At 28.6% G+C, this 23,439-nt stretch overlaps 1 protein-coding gene across 2 annotated transcripts in view; it reads left to right on the forward strand.

The window, feature by feature from the left end:
• The first annotated feature begins 5,928 nt into the window (after positions 1–5,928).
• The window catches only part of LOC122270122 (meiosis-specific protein MEI4-like), a 59,554-nt gene continuing 42,043 nt past the window's right edge, over positions 5,929–23,439 (forward strand). For both annotated transcript variants that reach the window (XM_071181259.1, XM_071181258.1), the window contains exon 1: positions 5,929–6,380. The gene's annotated coding sequence lies outside the window, so the exon portion shown is untranslated. The remainder of the gene's footprint in view (positions 6,381–23,439) is intronic.

Raw genomic sequence — 23,439 nt, forward strand, 5'->3', positions numbered from 1 at the left:
GCCTCGGTAAATATCTAAACATCATGTTTGCGTTCCCATAGTTCTTCGAACACTCGAATAGTGGTAACTAAGACTAAGTTCGATTGTTCGAATAAGCATATTCCTGTCCTAATGTTAAAGATGCTGAATAAAAAGTTTAAAATTGCTATTTAAGTGAACATTAAGAAATTACTACTCTACTATAAAAAAACCTAGAATTTTTCTTTTACTTAGGCACATATAATTATTAGGTCTATGATCATTTTCATTTCTGTGAGAATTCGAGTGAAGTCTATGTTTCTGTTAAAATGTATGTAGAAATGTTGAAAATTTTTGCAGCAATAAATTTATCTTTTCCCTCCTTGAAATAGTGCCTAAATTTTCATTGTAATATATTTTTATTACTTTTAATTCTAAGAATATCTTATTTTATTAAGTTGATTCAATATTGAAAATAATTTGATTGCTATATTAACTGTTAATAACCATAAGGAATTTTACTTTGGTATAAAAATTAAATAATAGCATTTTTCGAATTAATAATAAAAATATTTAGATTAAATCTCTAAAATAGATTCAGAATTACGCATGACACTATCAACGAAATGACCCTGTCGACGAAATGATTTGTAGACGAAATGACCCTGTCGATGAAATGACCCTGTCAACGAAATGACCCTGTCGATGAAATGACCCTGTTTACGAAAAGACGTGGCGATGAAATGATCCTGTCGATGAATAGACCCTGTTTACGAAATGACTTGTCGACGAAATGACCCTGTCGAGGAAACGGCCTGTTGACGAAAGGACCCTGTCGACGTAATGATCCTGTCGATCAAATGACCCTGTCGACGACATGACCCTGTCGATGAAATGACACTGTCGGCGAAATGACCCTGTCGACGAAATGACCCTGTCGATGAAATGACCCTGTCGACGAAATGACCTGTCGAGGAAATGACCTGTCGACGAAATGACCCTGTCGACAAAATTACTTGTCGACGAAATGACCCTGTCGATGAAATGACCCTGTTGACGAAATGGCCTCTCGACGAAACAACTCTGTCGAGGAAACGGCCTGTCGACGAAATGAACCAGACCCCCTTGATTCAGATTGCAAAAATAATATGCACAGCGTTTTCATACACAATTAAGCATGCGCATCATTTTTTGCTAATGTACGAAATCTCAATAAGTATAGCTGTCGGTGACTTCACGTGCGAAAGATAACTCTGACGGTATTGATCACAATATTACGTCACCGATGAATAACGTCGCCTATAACCATCGTTATATTTTCCTTGCTGATAATTATTTTAAACTTGATATTTGCTGAAGACTTGAAATTTAAGCTATATCTTGAGACTATATTTTAAAATATCGATTACACTTTGTTTAAAAAAATCGACTTCATGAGATATTTTTTTATATAGCTATCTACTTTACTTGTCAACAAACACATAACTGCAACATCAAAACAAAAATTAAAGAAAGAATAAAGTAGCATTAAATGTTGTATGTTGAGAATTATAAGCACGAAGAAATTCTAAAATGAGAAAGAGAAACCTATTTTTCATTCTTTTATCCAATGTATCATTTTTCAGAAAAAGTAATGGAAATATAAATGAGCTACGTGACAAAATAAGTGTAAAAAGAATTGTTCGTAATATGAGTTTTCGCGTATCAGCGGAATTTTCTAGCCATTTTAGGATGTGAAATGAAACCCAGACTTTGGGAGCTATTTATTTGAAAAAATATGTATGATATATAATTTTTTCCGAAATTGCATTCCATTTTCGGAAATACATCATTGGTAGTAAAATGATCCCATTTTCAGGAGGGAAAGATTTTTTTCGATTGTTTTTTATTTAAAAACACAAAACGTATCCGTTTCTGAAATGAAATAAAAAATTGCGTAAAAAGAAACATCATATTAATGATAATAATAATATTTATTAATAAAAAAACTGTTTTAAAAAATACTTTGAACAAAATTGACTAAAATTCATACAAAATATCGAACTCAGTGTGCATTTATGATGACATAATCAATTTTTCTCAGGAGTTCGAAATATTTTATCTTAATAGTTCAATAAGCTGCATGGAAATTATTTTATTAATTAGCATTTAGAAACTCGAGTTTTTTAATAAATTATATTGATTCTCTCTTAATTTTAAAATTATGTTAATTTTTTTACCACAACTACTGGGCACTTCCCTTTCTCGTTATTGCTCGTCAATCCGCAGACTACAAGTTTTGAGTTAGCACTTTCTTATTTCATATTAGTCTTGTTACACAGCTTTTATGCTTCTATGCTCTATTTCAAGTATACAAAATAAGCATATATATATATATATATATATATATGCTTATTTTGTATACTTGAAATAGAGCATAGAAGCATAAAAGCTGTGTAACAAGACTAATATGAAATAAGAAAGTGCTAACTCAAAACTTGTAGTCTGCGGATTGACGAGCAATAACGAGAAAGGGAAGTGCCCAGTAGTTGTGGTAAAAAAATTAACATAATTTTAAAATTAAGAGAGAATCAATATAATTTATTAAAAAACTCGAGTTTCTAAATGCTAATTAATAAAATAATTTCCATGCAGCTTATTGAACTTTTAAGATAAAATATTTCGAACTCTTGAGAAAAATTGATTATGTCATCATAAATGCACATTGAGTTCGATATTTTGTATGAATTTTAGTCAATTTTGTTCAAAGTATTTTTTAAAACAGTTTTTTTATTAATAAATATTATTATTATCATTAATATGATGTTTCTTTTTACGCAATTTTTTATTTCATTTCAGAAACGGATACGTTTTGTGTTTTTAAATAAAAAACAATCGAAAAAAATCTTTCCCTCCTGAAAATGGGATCATTTTACTACCAATGATGTATTTCCGAAAATGGAATGCAATTTCGGAAAAAATTATATATCATACATATTTTTTCAAATAAATAGCTCCCAAAGTCTGGGTTTCATTTCACATCATAAAATGGCTAGAAAATTCCGCTGATACGCGAAAACTCATATTACGAACAATTCTTTTTACACTTATTTTGTCACGTAGCTCATTTATATTTCCATTACTTTTTCTGAAAAATGATACATTGGATAAAAGAATGAAAAATAGGTTTCTCTTTCTCATTTTAAAATTTCTTCGTGCTTATAATTCTCAACATACAACATTTAATGCTACTTTATTCTTTCTTTAATTTTTGTTTTGATGTTGCAGTTATGTGTTTGTTGACAAGTAAAGTAGATAGCTATATAAAAAAATATCTCATGAAGTCGATTTTTTTAAACAAAGTGTAATCGATATTTTAAAATATAGTCTCAAGATATAGCTTAAATAAGGAGATTCATCCAAAGCATAGACCCTNAAAGCGATACTGAATATAATGTTAACTGTTCGCCTTTCTACAATGAAGCACTTCTTTTTGAAGGATGTAAGACCAGAAAAGAAATTCTTTGTTACCTACTATATTTTTGTTAAAATTAAATCCCAGTTATTTTAATCTCACTTTTTTTCTTCAAATAACTTAATATTATTTTCCATTGCTGTTGAAAATTTATTTATTTTACTCGAGATCATTATTTAGTTAGCTCGCTTCTTAAAATAAGTTGAAAATAATAGTATAAGAAAATAGTAGAAGAAATAAAATAAATAGCAAAAAACAAATAGCAATAGTTGATGTTGGCAGATATAAATCTTACTAAAGAAATCTTAATACAGATTGGAATTTATTAAAATATGAAAATTAGTTTCAAGAGAAATAAACACTGTTGCCAACTTGAACTGTTTTAATGAAATTCATTTCGCAAATAGGGAAAAGTGGGGCAGGACCGGGCAATTAATATTAGAAGGCCTGCTCGAGCTTAAATGTTCGACTTAGAAACAGTTAGAATTAATCAAGATAATCACTGTTTACTTATATACAATATGCCATTCCTGAAAAATCATAAATGTATTGCTTCATTTTAGAATTCCCCTTTAAAAATATTTAAATAAGACTGCTTTACCCTACTAGTAGGATAAGACCAGGTGCATGCATAAAATAAATGGAAAATTTAAAAATATTAGAATTTCAGGGAAAAAATAGTAGGCATCTTCATTTAATATAATGATATAAGAATATTATAAATGTACAGTGCGCCAAAAAAATGAACTACGCAGAATAACCTTTTATCTAATTATCGGATTTTTAGTAGTACTAGGCTGGGACTCAATCTTAAGGGTTCGAGGGGGGGTGCTTTAAATACGCAAATAAATAAGTGCGGACGAAATTTTTAGTTACAAAATCTGACACAAAAACGAGCTTCTTCTAAAGAAACGCATTTTTTTTTATTTTTATAATGGATCCCCCAAAATATCGAATTTTCGAATATTTAAAATTTGATTTCTTAAGATATATTCAGTGCCATAGATTATTTTGCTAAAATAATCTATTGTGCCATCTACAATTACTTATTCTAAAATGATGTAAGAAATTGTATACCACACAAGTAAAAAAGTTAAGTAAAGTAATAAATAATTACTAAAATGCACTTTTTGCTGGGAATTATCATTGGAAAAACGAATTTTATAATTGAGGGCATTTTTTTAATTCGCTTATAAAGCGCCCTATGGCGAAATACAAAAAATAAAATTAATATTAAAGGGTCTATGCTTTGGATGAATCTCCTTACCAAACTATGGCTGCCATATTTCTCAGATTTGCGTCTACCCCTTATATTTTGGGAATCAGAAATCTGAATCCGGCAAAAAAAAGGTATTCTTATTCAGAGTAAATACGCTTTTGTGTGTGATTTCTTAACTTAAAATATCGACTGCTCTTAATAATTAGTATATTTGAGGTCACCCACTTGAACCATGAACATTGAGTCATTGATTTTTGGGTCACTGTACTTCATATTTGATGTGATTATCGTCTACCTCATCTGCAATGTAACTGTCATGGGCCTAGTAAAACAATTCGAAAATATATGAATATAACGTAAGCATTTGATGTAACTCATGTGTTCTCTTATTGTCTATATCAGAAGAAATACCACTAAAGAATTTAGTTTTTTTACTACTGTTTTTATCACCCCGTTATTCCTCATATACTTCTCTTCTTGGTTTGATATTGAAAAGGTTTTTATGACCGTCATGACCAATAAACAATAAATAAGGATAGTTCTTAAAACAAAAGAGCATTAGTGATTTGACGTAGTAGAACAAACATATCTAATTAAACTGCACGTTCCGTATTACTATAAGTTTAAATTTTTCTTTCAAGTACAATCGATTGCTTTTCATTTTGTTACGATTAATGTAGCAAAACTCTCTTAAATAAAATTAAAATAACTATATATTTCATTGAAATAATTATATTTATGTTTTATTTGTTTATAAAAACTATATTTAATTATGTCTTTTATGATATATTTTAATATATTAATATGAAGCAATGAAAATAATGAGAAGCAGTCACGGGATTTGGTGAGCGAAGCGATCAAGCAACCATTATTTTATATTATATATGTAGTTATTCAAATATGTCATAAACAAAAATGTACAACTAGATAGTAGAATCAATACCACATAATCTTCCTTCTACTGTACAATTTTTGACAGCAAAGCGTAATAAATTATCTGGAATCGAGGGACAATTTAATAAAAAGTCTGATTTACTATCAGATTTCGGCCTTGCTATGATAGAAAAATATGGAATTTATTCTATTTTCTTGATTATTCTACCATTTATGTTTTATTGCTACGCATCAGAAAAAGACTGAATGGATGAAGAAGAAAAAACTAATGATCACTATTGATGGTTTTATTATGCAATGTAAATTAAAACTTATTTTTTCAAGCACTATTCGAGCTGACTGATATATATATATAATGCAGTTAAGTCATTTTACTAACACATGTGACAGTAGTAGTTAAGGATTTATTTATCTGTGCATGTTTGCATGCTTTGTTTTTCATATTTTAACTTCTTCTTTTCTTTCTTCTTATATTAGTATGCAGTACTTTATGGTTTTGTTGAGCTCTAATTATGATTTTTTTAAAAGTGGACAAAAATCTCACAGAAGTGGCATGAGTCAGGTTTAGATTGCCTTTCTGAAGGATGTTTGTCTGATCGGGTTGCATTTTTTTTCGGTCGGTACGTAACGGTACGAATTTAGTGTCTCCGTCAATGTCCTATGCAGTGAAGTCTACACACAGTTGGTTAATCTGGTACGTTTACGTGGGTAAGCATAGTGTGAACTGTAGAAGATTACTACCAAAATTGACACAGAAGTACGAGAAAACAGTGCGTGCATGCCACCGAATGTCGGGCCATCAATCATCGGATCTTCAGTAAAGACGAATCTGTTGTCGGCGGTCAGCAATAGATCGTAAGTAAGACTCTAGTGAAAAAAATTAAATTATTTTCTGTATGCTTCTATCTTAGTTTTTTTTTTCAGCAGAAATAACGCGTGACAATTGTTATGGCAACTAGAGGGAGAAAACTTCTTCCTAAATTCTTTCTTTATACAAGTGAGCATGCCACTTATCATGTTTACTTTTAGTGGCTCAAATGTATACACTGTGGAAAAATTGCAGTGCATTTTAACACTGAAAATAGTAAAACTAAGGGCAAGTCTTTGTGTTTTGCTGCACCATTTCCCTGCAACTACTTTACGCCAAAACGGATGTAGTGGAACATTAAGGATAGCTGTTGTAATCTTACAGCAAAGATAATTCCATTGCACTTCTTTTGGTGCAAAGTAGTTGTCACCGGATTTAAGGTTCAGTAGCTCTATACTTTGTAAAAATGAGATATAATACAAACAAGAATCAAAAAAGTTATTTTTATGATCGAGTTAACAAGAAGAGTAATTTATTTAGAAATGCAAGCAAGTGGCGATTCTTGAAATAAAATTGGATTGCAAAACAAGCCTGTGTGCAGCACAAGGAAACACTAAAATAAATCCTAATTAGGCTTAGTAAAACAGTAGCTGATAGAATTATATTAAGAATAATTTAATATGATTGGCAGATAAATTGTCAATGGTCATTTTGAGAACATAATTATCTTCATCAAAGAGCAACCTTATATCTTCTCATTTTCGATAATAAACAGTTTACTGACAGTTTTCACACGTACACCATTTTTTAGGCGAAAATAATTCATAAGTGTTGTAAATGCGCTTGAGTTTTATATAAGCATTCCTCATTTTTGGTGTGTCCCGCAGTGGACTGATCGTTAAGACAGGGTTCCCAGCAGATCACCGAAGTCAAGCATCACTGGCTACGGTCAGTGTGCGGGTGGGTGACCACTTGGATCAGTCTGCGTAGGGACCGAGGGTGTGCGGTATTGGTCCTCGTTAAACTGTGCTACCGTAAAGTGCTCGACTTCACGCGCAGGTTGTCGGGCTACCGAAGCGGGGGTGCCATCCCTTCCGCAGAGGATCAAAATTGTGATGGCATGTCTTCGGATCATCCTCCGGGATGTTTCCCAGACCGTCGCCAATAGCCCATTGTGCAGCTCTAGTGCGACGTAAAGTAACAACAACAACAACAACATTTTTGGTGTTTAGATTAGATTATCAAAGTGTATATGATCGCTTCATTTGGATAAAACTTGATATGTAGTATTTTCATTTGCACGATTTCTTTTCAACACCTAATTCGAAGAGGTAGTACACTACAGTTTTTACATTGTATAAAGAATTAAAACCATGCCATAATTTGACATGTCCCTTACCCTTGAATCCAGCATCCTTTGAGAGTCATCACTTTGAGTAATGAAGTTACAGTGATATTTTTAACTGAATGAAATTAAAAATTACACTATAAGTACATGCAATAGGTACATAAACTACTGTAAGCACATACAATTTCATGATTTTAATAACAATTTCAGATATAAAATTTTATTCTACATCCAATATAATCAGGACTTATAAAAAATATATAAGCTATAGTTAGTTGACAATATAGTTGTAACAATATTTTAAATTTCATTTCAAATTGAATGTTAATTTAGCTTAAAATGAATTGTCAACACGTGAAGAATACCCAATTAGATTTAAAAAATATTTACGAATTTACATTAAAACTCTATAGAAAATACGACATTATTAAACTTTATTTTGTTACACAGGATAAATTGTTATAACCTCGCTATAAGAAACAATATGCAATCCTTTTTGTCCATATTTTACTGAATAAAGTTTTCTCCAGTGTTCAAAGAATACAAATTAAGGGTGGTGATTAGGTATAACCCTATTGACAGAATCTTGATACGATTCTACGCTGGAGCCACTAGAATTCTCATATATATTTTTAAAAAGAAAAGTAGTTTCTCATGTAATTCCCATGCATGATAAATTTTGCAGTCAATATATGTTTATTTTAAGTAAATTAATCTCTAAATTCTCGTTTAATGGCAATGGAACCTTATAAAATATCAAAAAAATAAACCTCAGTTGTCGGTTTTCTAATTAATTTAACAGTTCATTAAATCTTAATTGAATTTAGGCTTATTTTAAATATTCCTTCTCCATTGTGGCTGGTGTTAATGCATTTATTCTGCACACATGCACCACGTCAGCTGTTATTAACCCCTAGAATGGTCTGTTGAGGAAATTACTTCTCCATGACTAAATTTATTGAGCATATTTTTTTTCTTTAGAAATTAGCTAATTAGTTTCGATTAGCAATTTTTTGAATAAATCTTTGAAAATGGTTGATAGACAAATTGTTATCTAATCACAAAAATAAACATTCAAGAATTCTATTTAAAATTTCACCAAAATATTTTTCATTTACTTGTGTGCAGTAAAAATTTCATAGTAAGGATTAATATGAAAATTTGTAATAACATAAGATAATTATATTATTAGTGAAACATGTAAATTGTTATATCAATAATTATGATAACAAATATGCTTTTTGTTTTCATTCATTGTAAAATGCCGTTGTCATGTATATANTATAATTTAATCATTAAAAGAATCGGTTTTAGGTCAATTTAAATGTTTATCTTGTATAGAAATCGTTTTCTAAATCTCTTAGTCCAAGTTGAAAAAGTGTATTTTAGTTAATAAATATATTTTGGTTAAAATGCTATATAATATCGTATAAATTTAGTCTGAATTTACATTAACTTCAAATTTAATTAAATTAGTATCAGTTTCAGCAATAAATAGTAGAAATTTTGTTTTAAAATAAAACTTTAAGTTATAAAGAATAACTCATTGAACTCTCTGAAAAGGTTAGTTTTGTTCAAAGAATAACCAATATTTTATTCATTTATTTTGATAATGCTTAGTGGAAGTTTTATTACATTTATTTATTTTGAACCTTACTTGAAATAGTGCCTAGCAACTTTTGATTTGAAAAATACAAAATAAACAATAAATTCGAATGAACGGAAACTACGCAGATTTTATTTCAGATAAGACAGATTCCATTTAACTTTTAACTTTCCTAAGAACTCTAGCAAGCAAAATCTCTACCTTCAAATAAAATCTCTACGGCATAAACTTGACATATATTATGCTGAAATGAAAGAAATGTAAGCAAATTGCATTCGTTAGAAAAGTTTTATAAACAGTTTAACTATTAGCATTTAAGTTTAACTATGTAGTTAAGTTTTGAATTTCCAGATGCTAAATATATTTCATACATGGAAAATGTATAGAAAGTTTATTGCACTAAGTTAATGACTATGGAGTTAAACTTCGAATTTTGATATACTCAAAGAAATTTGAATTTGAAAAATGTGTACAAATTCGTTTACACTAAGTAAATGACTTGGAATCAAAGGTTTAAATTTCCAGACACTCAAAGTACTCCTCATACGGAAAATGTATATAAAACTGTGGTTACACTAATTTGAAAAAGAAACATACTTTAATAAAACAAGCAGTCCATTTTCAAATGAAAAGTTTTTTTTGTACAAATGGTTGTGATTATTTTTTTAATGTTTTAATTGAAAAAAATAATGAAATTATAATCTATAGAAACTAGCTAGGATATAAAATTGCAATATAATAATCGCCATAGGTTTAACTACTATTTATAGCACGTTCAACACTTTCATGCCTTAATTCTTCAACATAATTAAATTTAAAAAAATCGATTGCAATATCAAAAAAAAATTTCTTTTCTTTTAATCTTAGTCAAAGATGACTAAACACAATAGAATAATACATTTCTGTTCATTGATTGAAAAAAACTAAGAATTGAGCTCTTACAAAATGTCCCAATATTCTGAGCTTTTTCTTTAAATTTATGACATATTCAACAATTTTATGTTTTTGACAATAGAAAAAGAATTGTTAGGAAAAGCATTTTCAAAACAACCAGTATCTTTTGAAAACTGTTCAGTTTAAAAAAATAGAAATAAATCATAAAGGAATTTTTGAAACATTTCTTTCTTGATTTTAAGATTGACTGTATCAATTTTCTAGTTACAAGAAAGATCTAAAAAGCATTCAATCATTTTTGTGAACAGATTCGAAGTAATTTTTTTACAATTTAGAAAAGAAAACTAATAAGCAAATTTAACACACGAGAATAATACCAAGGAAGCAACTTCATAAGATATGAAGTATCGATTTCTGGGCAAAAAAATTTATTCTGATGCTTGTCCAGCAAACCAAGTGATTCGTTGAAAAATTTTTTTAGTAAGCAAAATATTGCATAATTGCAGTCTCAAACTAATGAATGAAAAGTATTTTTTTAGTAAGATGAAACAGTTTTTTTGTTGAATAAATACACAAAAACTTATTTAGAATAATTTGTAACATAAATAACGAATAAATAGTATTAATCAAATTACTAAAAAAAAGAGAACAATGAAATAAATGTACTAATTAGATTTAAGGGAAGGCACTATTCTGAAATATTCCAAAAATCAATTTTGACCCTGATTCTGAATTATTGGATCAAGTAAATCAATAGCGAGAAAATAGCCATATTGTATCATTCAATGACGCTTAAAAGAATTGTCCAGAATTATCACGCTCACCATGACTTAAATTTGAAGGCACTGTCCAAGGAAGAACGACTTTGAAATCATAAACGGTGCAAAAGTAATATAGAGACATATGGACTATGGAACGGAGGGCTCATAATTTCTAGATAAATTTCTGAAGTTTTTTTGTTGTTTCAGTTGAGGAATTCCAGTATTGTTGTGAAACAAAATAGCACCACGAAACTAGCACGTTTCAATTCTATTGCTTTTCAGGTCTCCATTAAATTTTCCAGATTCGCACAGATTATTGACTCTACCAGGAAATTGAAAAAAAAAAAACAGAGACAATAAAATTATCAATATATAGTTTCTCGAGTTCCTCAGTTTTAGATTGATCGCAAAAACAAGTCATTGATCTGAAATATTGGTGATAAATAAGCAGTTATGGTAAATAAAATTTTTAGACTATCCTTCATAATGTTAGTCGTTTTTTGGGAGTTTTTAAGGAGAATAAAATGCAATACACGGTTACTAAAGCACTTGTGTTTAAAATTCTTGGGAGAATAAAACTATTGATCTGTACTATTAAATATAAATTACTAATTGAGCATCATATTTATACTAAACAGAAGTATAGAAGACTATTTTAGATCAAATTATAATGAAGTGATAAAATCTAATTCAATTCCTAAGAATCTTAACAATTTTTCTGAATTACCTTAAAGGAAAAAATTATCATTACACAGTTTACCATATTTTAAAATATATTCAGATACGTTAAATGTGCCTAAGCTTTTATCCATTGCATGTTGTTTGAAAAATTGGGGAAAACAGATCCCACTGTAAGATACCGCTCACTAACCCACTGACTGCCAGGATATAAATTGTTTTTTCTTTGCATAAAATAGTTATTTTTTTTCAAAAGTTGAAAGTATTTATTTAAACAGTACACGTAAAAAAAATTTAGTATGATTAACGTACCGTAAAGTAATGGCATTTTTTTAGATACACAATTATAATACTTGTGAAGAAAACCAATATACGGTATTTAAACCATTCATTTGCTAATTTTTCAACTCATACGGCAACGGTTTTTCGGAAATCCTTGTTTTCAAAATTACGCTTTTTATTACCATACATTTTGCAAAAAATACAAAACTGAAAATTAAATTTAACATTGCCATTCACTTTATCTAAGGTATCATATGAAAATTACCAAATTTTATCCCATTTATAAGATTTCATCATACATTACAAAACCATATTTCATTGTTGATTTTCAAAAATCATTTCCAAAGCATTTCGGTAAAAATTACCAACGTGATCGGTATACCTATAGAGCCAGAACACGGTTTACCATGATATGGTACTTTTGAACATGCTTTTTCTCACGTGTTAAAGCGAACTAATTATGGCAAAATAGCTGCAAGATGAAAATACGGTCCAATTGATTATTGTGTAATGTGGTATGCTTAAAATGCTCATTAATGGATATAATCAGCAATCTCAATAAGAAATACCTGAGTACTTCTTACATACATGCTCCGCGCCCAATCATTTTCCTTAAGAGATTTTATTAAGATCTACTCTACCACTAAGAGACACTTTCAGTTTTTGACATATGTTTTAAATTTCTCAAAAAATACTTCGAGGTGACGTTAGAGACGTTTAGATCAGTTAACTTCTCATACTTATGAAAACAGTTTGAACACTTAGACTTATGAAAACAGCTTTCCGAAATTTGAGGGACGGGAAATAAATTAGAAATGATTAAATAATGTCTTTGAACACACTGTGCCAGGAGCGTGCGAAGTATTATTTTCTTCATAATTATGCAGTGAATCGTATTTAGTAGTTAATGCAAAAAGTCCAATTTGAATGTCTTGAGCGATTTTTTAAGTAGCTTTTGTACTTTTTACAAGGAAAGTTTTATATGATAGGAGTTTTTTTTTCACAAATAGCATATATTGCTATTAAACTAGATTTCACAATAATGACACCTGCATTACGGTCGTGTATCAAACCCCATGTTTTCTTTCCTTATACAATCACATTTTGGTGCACAGGCGATTATTGAAAGGCTGTTATTGAATTTGCAAACGGAAATGTGCATACTCATATGATACAAAATTAAATTTCCGGAAATCCCACTTTTCTTCTGAGATTTCTTCCAAAGTTTAAAAAAGCAACTTAAAAACAATTTTTGAATTTTTTTAAATCTACAAGATATTCAAATCGTACTTTTTTAATTATCAAATATGATGTACAATGAAGTTAAGAACTTTTTTATGCTTTCCACGCATGCGCAATATGAGAGAAATTCATTAATTATTCATATCTCATACAAATTAAAATTCTCTTAATTCTCTTTATTTTCTGTCTTAAATGCTACTTAATTCATTTTGGCACTTTCGTGTTAACCAGGGTCACAGGCAAATACAACAGTTTTTAGTATGTGAGGCCATTTTTTAAAACAAAATACAACAGACACGTATAAAAATTTACTTTCAACTCGCTAAAAGAAATGTACCATTATTTATATTCCCTTTATGTAAATACCGAATATCCCAATGAATATTCTAAACGACTACATAATAGCACCCATTACATAACTATCCAGCATCATTAGATTTGTCACTAAATAGAAATCGAAAAAGCATAACTCCATCCAAATCTCTATACTTACGTCATCTTATTTCATCGTTATCATATATATTCTTTCTTTCTCAGACATTTCTATCATTTTATTAAGCATTTATTTATTCGTTCCTTCTGTTATGTTTCATCGTTGCTCTTATATTATGGCTTTGTCTTCATTTGTTCTTATTACTATCGGAAAAACTATGTGCATCGTAATAAGTATTTCGCCGTATACTTTTGGGATTTCTGGCAAATCCTTACTGTTGAAACCATACAAATAGATAGTAAGGAAAATTGTTCCTAAAATACACTAATTTGGCAGTTATAATAGATCGTTATCCGCAGTTTCTTTTCCGTTTTTTTTTTCAGTCTGAAAATTTTCCTTCCTTTTCTGTTTCATTTGTAATTTGTTTAAAACTCTTACAACTATTCTGAAGGAAATTTTTTTATTTGGATTGTATTTATCCTCTAACTAAATTGGTTTTACTATAATGTGTATTATATAAAACTAGGGTACCCCAATTCTTCCTCGCTGCACTCGTCAGCTACTTCAACTTCATTCGTATTTACTTGTGGGATGGTTTTTGATTCAAACTAGTTTCGCTCGATCATTGGATAGTTAGGTATTTTAGACATGTATTCATGATTGTTGTATAATTTTGAGAATATTAAAAGGAAGTTCCAAAAATACACAACATTTACCTCCTGTGAAACCTTAAATTTATAAACCTTTCATTCAATATATATGCCTTTTGATTTAATTTATAAGCTTTTGATTTAATTTGGGTGCGCAAAAGCGGACACCAAAAAAAAAAAAAAAAAAAAAAAAAAAAAAAAAAAAATGGTCACCCAAAATGACATTTGATCTTATGACTGTATTTTACTAAGACTCAGTACTAAGACTCAGTCTTTAGGGTTAGAGGGCCAATTGATGTATGCCAATAATTTATTGCAAACAATATTTTAAACTACAAAATCAGACACAAAACTAAACTTTCTTTGAATCAGCGAGACTTTTTTACAACTGATTTAGATTCGTGACTCTCAAACTATAAGGGTATCTGGAATCTGTAAAAAGTGTCGCAATAATTTAAGAAGTAGTGAACTTAATCTTAAATTAACTTTTTTGGGTATTTCAACTCATCTCCGGAATAATAGAAAAAAAAAATTTTTCTTCACAAAATCACAAAACTTGTTTTATCTGAGGATGATTCCACGAGAAATTTTTTGTTATTTAATTTATTAATGGTCAAAAATTTCATACCAATTCAATACAACCAATTTTATATTACGAACTGAAAATGCGTAGGGTATTGGTTGAACAGTTCTTAAGAAATGAAGATAAAAATGTTTGTAATTTATCGTTTTAAATTACGAAGTAATTATAATATAATAATTCAATTATATATATAATATACGTATAAATATTTATATGTACCTTAAATTTCAAAATTTTTTAACAACCATTAAAAAATAATTAAAAATAACTAGAAATAATACATAATTATTAAAACGTATTTTTCACATGGATTAATGTGTTTCATAATCAAGTGTATTTTTTTAAAGCTATAGCATAATATTCACAGAGTAAAATGGTCATAAAGGACACCAAAATTTCCCCTCTCTTCTGCGTTATTGGGCCTTACCTCAACTGTCGAAAGGGTGGTTTGAGGAAAATCTGATACAATTTTAAAAGCCCTTTTTACCCTAATCTAATAAAGCAGCTCCTTCATTTTTCATATTTTTTGAAAATTATTAAGCTTTCCAATAATACTATATTATCAAAAATCTGTCAAGTACATTAACTAGATTATCACGTTGAGTACAGATTTGTATAGTACATTAACTAGATTATCATGTTAAGTACAGATTTGAAAAGTACATTAATTAGATTATCATGTTAAGTACTGATTTGTAAAGTACATTAACTAGATGAGCAGTTATCAAGAAAAAACATTAACTAAAACTTTGACTTAATGGCCAGGACAAACTTAAGTCCCAAATGGCCAGGACAGATGCCTCGTAACTATTCATACCATATGCCTCAGATAACGGTTACCCCCAACCTCATATTTTGAGTGTCAAGAATTTAAATCAATCGGAAAAAATTCATATTTTATCATTGAAAGAAAGCTTTGTGTCTAATGTCGTAGATTTAGTTTTATTATGAACGGCAAAATTTCCTCTTGAAAATCCCATCATTAGATGCATTTCAATACATTTTGAAAATGAGATTGGAAAAAAATAAATCATAGAAGTTTTCCTACTGTTGTATCTCTAAATTTCAATGTTTAGAGATAGTTATAAGTCCTTTATTCCAATGTAAACTTGTAAAGCATATAAAAACCTAATAATAGGGTTAGAAAATGAGAAATAAAAAACATTGTAACAAAGCAGATACAATTCCAGGTAGATTACCAGAATTAAAAAGCTTAGATCGATGGGTCATGTATTTTTGACTGATCTCCGTCGATAAACCATATCTTTCTTCCAGTTATTTATGAAGTATTATTAAAATTTAAATATAGCTCTATATTTACATGCTATGCCCTGGTGGCTAAAGGGATAGAGCGCTCACCCCCCAACAGAGTAATCCAGGTTCAATCACAGCGATGACTTGGCGATGCGAATTCCACATCCGGCTCTAACTAAACATACGATATCTTTTACAAACAATGGAAAGCTATTTGAAATGTCAATGAAAATCACTGAAGAGAGCTTAAGTTCTCAGTGCGGAGGAAGAAAAAGAAATTGTGGAGAAACGTCGCCAAGTCTGATAACCATTTCATTATTTTATCTATCGCAACCCAGCTGTTTCGGACAATTTTGAACCCATTGACGTAACTCTATAACTAAGAGTTATATATCAGAAGCTCTAAAGTAAACGTAATGAATTTCAGAAATTGCAAGGTTCAATTAAATGTGAACGTGCGGAATTTTTTTTAGATTAAAAAAAAACACACACACATGCAATTGGAGATATCCGAAAAACATTGACAGGAAATAACGTCCTGAAAATAAGAAAAAGAAAAATACTAAAACGAAATTAAAGTTGAAGTAGTGACATACATGGTAGCTTATTCAGGGGATATTACAAAGACATTACCGTAAGCAACCATATATATATAGCATAATAAATAAAAACAAAAAAGCACGATGAAAATCAACAAGGAAAAATTACAGAACAATGAAAAAAGGCGAAAATTAAAAATAATAATAAAAATAAAATAACAAAAAACCGGAAAAAAGAAATGGACAAAAAATTGAGCACTTCTCCCACTACTGTGTTGATATATTTTGCTTTGGCCATATTGATGCAATATTAGAAAGCACTCTTTTTTGCGGATATAATTGTGTGAGCTGGTAAATAGATGTCTTTTATTTTCCGGATTTTTAAATTGTCCATTTCTTTGCCTGTTTTCTCCGGAGTTTCGTTATTTATATATATATATATATATATATACAGTTTANTGATATGCAGTATTCCATGAGGAAATGTTAAGCATATCCTTATTGATGTCCATACCTGTCAAACTAATTTAATATAGCATAAGACCAACTGTTTAGCGGAACACGTTTAATTCAAATCGTTGCGTGCATGATTTAGTTTAAAGGCACGCCTTCCATTTGCATTGAACGAAACGCATACATTAACCGGGTAAATCATTAAACTAAATTATGTTTTCCGATTCTTTATTCATTAGCAGCTAGATGTAGATTACTCTTAGATATCAAAAAGCTAATGGCATGCATTTTACGGATTTTGATTCCGAGAATTCTCTGTGCTCATAACACATTGTTCAAATGAATTTCCTAAATAAATGCACTCCCTGACTTTAAGTAATGAATTAGGAGAGTCGGGCTTATATATTTCATAGTTAGAAACAAATATTTTAAATAACATGCTAATTTAAGAGTAGTTTTAAGCAATTTTATTTCCTAAGAAATGGATAGTTATAAAATATATCTATATTTTCTCACGTTTTTGTTTTACATAAATGTCTAAATTAAAAACACACACAGTAATTAAATTGAAATAAATTCATTCTAAAACATTTTTTATGTCACACAAGTTCGTTAAATTCAAACTAAGCGTGTTTATTTCTATTTGGCTAAAACACCTTATGCGTATTATGTTACACACACTATTTGTATTAAAATATACATTATATTATACACTATATATGAGTGATACGTGAACAAAGGTTCCCAGACATACATATGTGACCCAGACATACATACGTTGTGCGTGATGACCTCCTTTTGGAGGCATCATTTCAATACGTATTTATTCTTAATGATACAAATTTATATTAAACTGTGATATGTAGTTCAAATTAACTATTGTACTTATGTATTATATTATATTATTATAGTATTATATTATATTGTATTATTATATTATATTAATATATTATATTATTATATGTAGTATATTATTTTGTGAGATGTTCAGTTACAATATCAATATTGCAAAACAAGGTTCATACTGAACTAAAAAAAATGCATGGCATATTTCCTAGCATTTAAATTAAATTATTATCACATTGAATTTTTTCTCAATGAATAAAAATCAGAAATACTGTCGGTTACATTCTTATTACAGAAACTTGAATTGAGCGCAGAATAATATCAATTTTTATGACTTCATATACATCTACCTAACATATTAGCTAAGAATTTTTAAGCTGTTACATGGTTGCCAAACGTTTTTATATTATTAAAGTTTGTTATTTTTTCCTTTAACACGTTTGAAAGCTTGAGTCTAAGATTAAAAGAGCTTTAGCAATAAAATTCACAGCATTTTTTATATTTTCAAAAATAAAATATTTTTATAGAGCTAAACACTTAGCTATACTTTTTTGGTGTACAACAAATGATTTGCAATTTGAAAAATTAAGTCAATTAAAGTTTGCTTAGATAGCGGTTCCCAATCGGAAAGCAATGTTTTATCCAAACACTTGAAGATGCTAAGATAGTGACGATTCCTGTAAATGAAACTTTTTATATATANGTCCCGTGCCTTGCTATGCACGTATAATGTTATTTTTTGTGGATATAGTGAACCAAAAAAGCGAGAAAGTTGGATATAATGAACTTTTTTCTGTCTTCGACTGATTTTTTTCTTCATTTTTTTGTAATAATTTTGAAATTTCTTCTTCAAAATTAAAACATACACCGATTTTTAAAACCATCTATAGAGGGGAATATAGCGATAAACATTTTTTCTTGTTTGCATCTTTTATCTCACTTTCCCATCCCTAAACAAACCAAGCAGATGTTTCCAACCCAGGGCAGATGATGGTGCACCTGTAAGGTGTCAGTGGGATCAATATGCATTTTCTGTCAGAGCGAATGAGGTATTATTGGTCACCACTAATATGTGTTGATAAGGCCCTCACTTCAACTCCTTTTTGCTTTCAGTTCAGTTTAAAAAAGCCTGTAAACAAGTTTCTCAAATTTAAGTATGGCGAGCAGTAAACGTACAAGTAAAACGTTCTTTATTGATGATAAAATGGGCGTAATCAGAAAAATTGGAAATGGATGCAATCAATCTGATATTTGCAGAGAATATAAACTATCCAAATCTACAGCTTGTAACATATGAAAAAATAGGCAGTTAATAATTTCTGCTCAAGAAAAAAATTTAGATGCCAGAAAAAAGTTGAGAAAAGCAGATCACAGGGATGTTGAAGAAGCATTTCTGAAGTGGTTCAGCATTAGAAGAAGCCGCAATCTCCAGTATCTAAACAAATGTCGATGGATTTGCTAAACGATTTTATGAGACTACTTTCATGTGCTAAAATGGCAGGTTAGACAGGTTTATAAAGCAGAATAACAGAAATTCAGGAAAAATTATCTGAGAGTCGGGAAGTGTTTCCATATCTGATGTTGAGGATTGCTCATCAGCTAGTGATTACAAAATCTTTTTTTGTGCGCAAGAATAATAATAAAAAAGTAACACATTTTTGGCTACTACATAATATTTTTCAGTCATTTATTTGAATAATGTGTAATAAAAGGGAGGATTTAAGGAACCATTAGTTAAATTGCCTGCATAACGGATATAGTGAACTCCCGGTTATAGTGAAGGTTCACTATAGCGGGGTTTGACTGTATTATATTATTATATTATATTATATTATCATATTATATTATTATATTATATTATTATATGTATTATATTATTTTGTGAGATGTTCAGTTACAATGTCAACATTGCGAAACAAAGTTCATAGTGAGCTAAAAATATGCATGGCATATTTCCTAGCATTAAATTATTATCACATTAGATTTGTTCTCAATGAATAAAAATCAGAAATATTATCGGTTACCTTCCTATTACAGAAACTTGAATTGAGTGCAGAATAATATCTATTTTTATGACTTCATATACATCTGCCTAACACATTAGCAAAGAATTTTTAAATTGTTACATGGTTGCCAAACGCTCTTATATTATTAAAATTTGCGATTACTTTTTTTTTCACCAGCACGTTTGAAAGCTTGAGTCTAAGATTAAAAGAGCTGTGGCAATAAAATTCACAGTATTTTTTATATTTTCAAAAATAAAATATTTTTATGGAGCTAAAAATTTAGCTATACTTTTTTGGTGTACAATAAATTGTTTACAATTTGAAAAATAAAGTCAATTAAAGCTTGCTTAGATAGTGGTTCTCAAGCGGAAAGCAATGTTTTATCGAAATTCTTAATGATGCTAAGATAGTGACGATTCCTGTAAATGAAGCTTTTCCAAATATATATATATATTCTAAAACAAATTTTATTTATATAATAAACTATATAATATTATTTATATAATTTCCATAACCTGATGCATGGCTTGAATTATAATGTCTATGTCTCTATTAACTTTAATTTAGGTATTTAAATAAATAAAAATCCAAATAGGCACATTTTCTAAACAGTGAAATAAATTCATTTCATATAAAATAGGAAAAAAGTTCCATGTTAGAGGAATGCTCTATAAGTTGAATTTACATTTTCAAGATATTGTTCACTCAAATCTATTTTACGATATATTTCATACTAGCATATATGCCAGCATATATTCTAGTTGTTTTAATTCGAAAGCTATTTCCGTTATTCGGGAAATTTTACTTTAAGGAAGTAACATTAAAAGTACAGGCTAATGAAGTTTGACGTTCAATTTATTTGATTTATGCTAAGGCTAACGTCTTTGCAAAACTTATCGCTTCTACTTGTAAAAAAAATTATTTCTACATTTAAATAGATAATAAACAGTTAACCTCCATTTATTAAACACTTTTAATGGGAATGTGAACTGTGGTGTTCGTCATGAATGCAGATTGAATGTAGAAATAAGATTAGTAATACTATTAGTATTACAATATTTTTGTAGAACAAATATTTTAACGTTATGGACAATTCTTTTATTAACTTATTAAGTATTAGTATATAGTAAGATTTTATACATTAATATATCTAAACAGTTTCCTTAGTATTGATTTTTAAACATCGCATCAATAATTTAGTAATTTACCTTAAGTACCGAATAGCTAAAATCACGAAATGAAATTTAAAAAATAAAAGGAATGTATATACACATTCAACAAATCAAATTCACTTTGTACAAGTATAAATTTAATTCCTCTAATTCAATTTGTTACAAAGTAGCGAACGATGCAAATTTCAAAATGACACATTTGAATCGTACGCTTAGAAAGAATGCATTTCCAGAGTGAAGTAATTAAAAAAAAAACTTCTTTCTTCTCTTATAATGAGACTATAAAGCTAGTGAGATTAAAACTATGCTTTATATTTTAGGTGTTATTTTTCTTTTCAATTATTTTTATGAAAGTACTTTCATTAGTATTCCTTAAAGATCCTATTTTTGCAGAATAACTATTAGTGTTTTTTCATAACTCTCAGACGATAAATAATCTATCTAACTTATTTTTCGTATGCGATAATTCAAACGTTTAAAAAAATTTATTTATTTATTTTATATTAGAAAACGATAAATAATTAAAAACGATAATTTCGGTGCCTTTTTTCAAGCGAGGTACTTTAAACTTTGTGTAGAACTGTTTATTTTTACAACTTAATAGAAATTGAGTCAAATTTACCAAAAACTTTAGATAACTTCCCAATACATTCAGGAAATAATAAGGAATAAGATTTTTACAGATATATTTTGTAAAATTTAGAATACCTTTTTTAGAAATCCAGATGAATTGTAAGTATGCTAATAATCATTTATTTTCAAACGTGCATTTTCAAAAAATGTATTTTTATTTTGATATTTTTATAAGCTGCATTAAATATAGTTGCTTCGAAATTGATGAATTCGTCATGCTTGGTAACTTCAATTTCTATCAATTGTTCTTTTTGACACTGTAAATTTAGATGATTTTGATAGAAGAAAATTTTCTCTTAAAGCATTTTATATGTGCTGTACTATGATTTGTATGTAATAAACAAATGAGTGATATTTTAAGGCCTCAATGAATGAGGTCGATCTTATTTTATTTATAACAGAAATTTATTTCAGGATATAAATTTAATATTTGATAAATTCCATTGATTAGCTGTCAAAGTTCCAATGATTTGGAATTATTTGAAGAAAAAAAAAAAAAAAGAATGATCTTGTAATTAATGTGTAAAATAATTTTACAGCGTTCTAACTAGATGGCAGCACGACTTTTTCATACTTAATGGAAGATACTAATTTGAATTACTTTTTGTATCATTTTGAAAGGGAAAAAAAATTATATTGACAGTAACATAAAAGTTTTAAGTATACTAAATTTATAAAAAGTTCTTAATTTTTCCATTTAGTTACTGGATGTCCTTTTATAAGAGTATCATGTCTTATAAAAATTAATATTAGTTTTTTTGTGAACTTTTTTTCTGTCATTCAATTATTTTGTTTGTCAACAAGTTTTTGTTTATATTTGTGGTGTTAAAACTGTGATTAAAATGAAATAAATATTTTATTTTTATTTTTGGAAATGAGAAATAATTTCTGTAGGTTGTTTTTTCCAATTTTATTTCGATTTTGTTGTAGATAAAACAACTCTGTATGTTTAAAAATCTTCTTTTTATTTAAACCCCTATAATCTTATTCTATTAAGAAAATTTCAGTATTTTTAAAAAGAAAAATAAATTAACGAAATTGTTTGCGAACTAAACTGAATTATGATTTCTCTTATCTTTTTAGTAAAAGAGATGTCGCCACTACTGTGAACACACTACAAATATAATTCAGTAGCTTGTAAATGGGCTGCTGTTTTATTTTCAATCCAGATATTCATATATTTCAAATATTGTTAAGAACAGCTGAGTCCTTCCTGGATATATTTAACCTTTTTCTAGATTTTTTTTTCAAAAAAAGGAAATGTTTCTAGTTTTTTTCATTTAGTTACTTAGTACTTTTTTAAGAGTGTTGTTGAAAGAAAATTAATGTACGTTTGAAATACGAAAAAAAAAAATAGTCTTTATGATTTTGTTGTGAATTGAAGAAAAGAGAAAACTTTCCCGCTCCTTTTGTTAAATATCTCCCTATTATTATAAATATATATTATTATTTTACATTAGTGAACTTCAGACAATGTCTAAAATTGATTTCATGTAAAATAGGTTATAATTTAATGTGAATGGGTTAGAATTTATTGTAAATTGGTTATAATTTAATAGGTTATAATTCATGCTTTGATATTTTGATTCTCTAAGACAAATTGATTACCGTAATCATAACTAGATTATGAAAAACCCTGCTAGAAAAACCATAACTAGATTATGATTATTATTACTCATAGGAAAGTTGAAATTAGGAAAAATTTGGTTTTCGAATGAATATATAC

This window comes from Parasteatoda tepidariorum, chromosome 5 (genome assembly GCF_043381705.1).
Source record: "Parasteatoda tepidariorum isolate YZ-2023 chromosome 5, CAS_Ptep_4.0, whole genome shotgun sequence".
Lineage (NCBI taxonomy): Eukaryota > Metazoa > Arthropoda > Arachnida > Araneae > Theridiidae > Parasteatoda > Parasteatoda tepidariorum.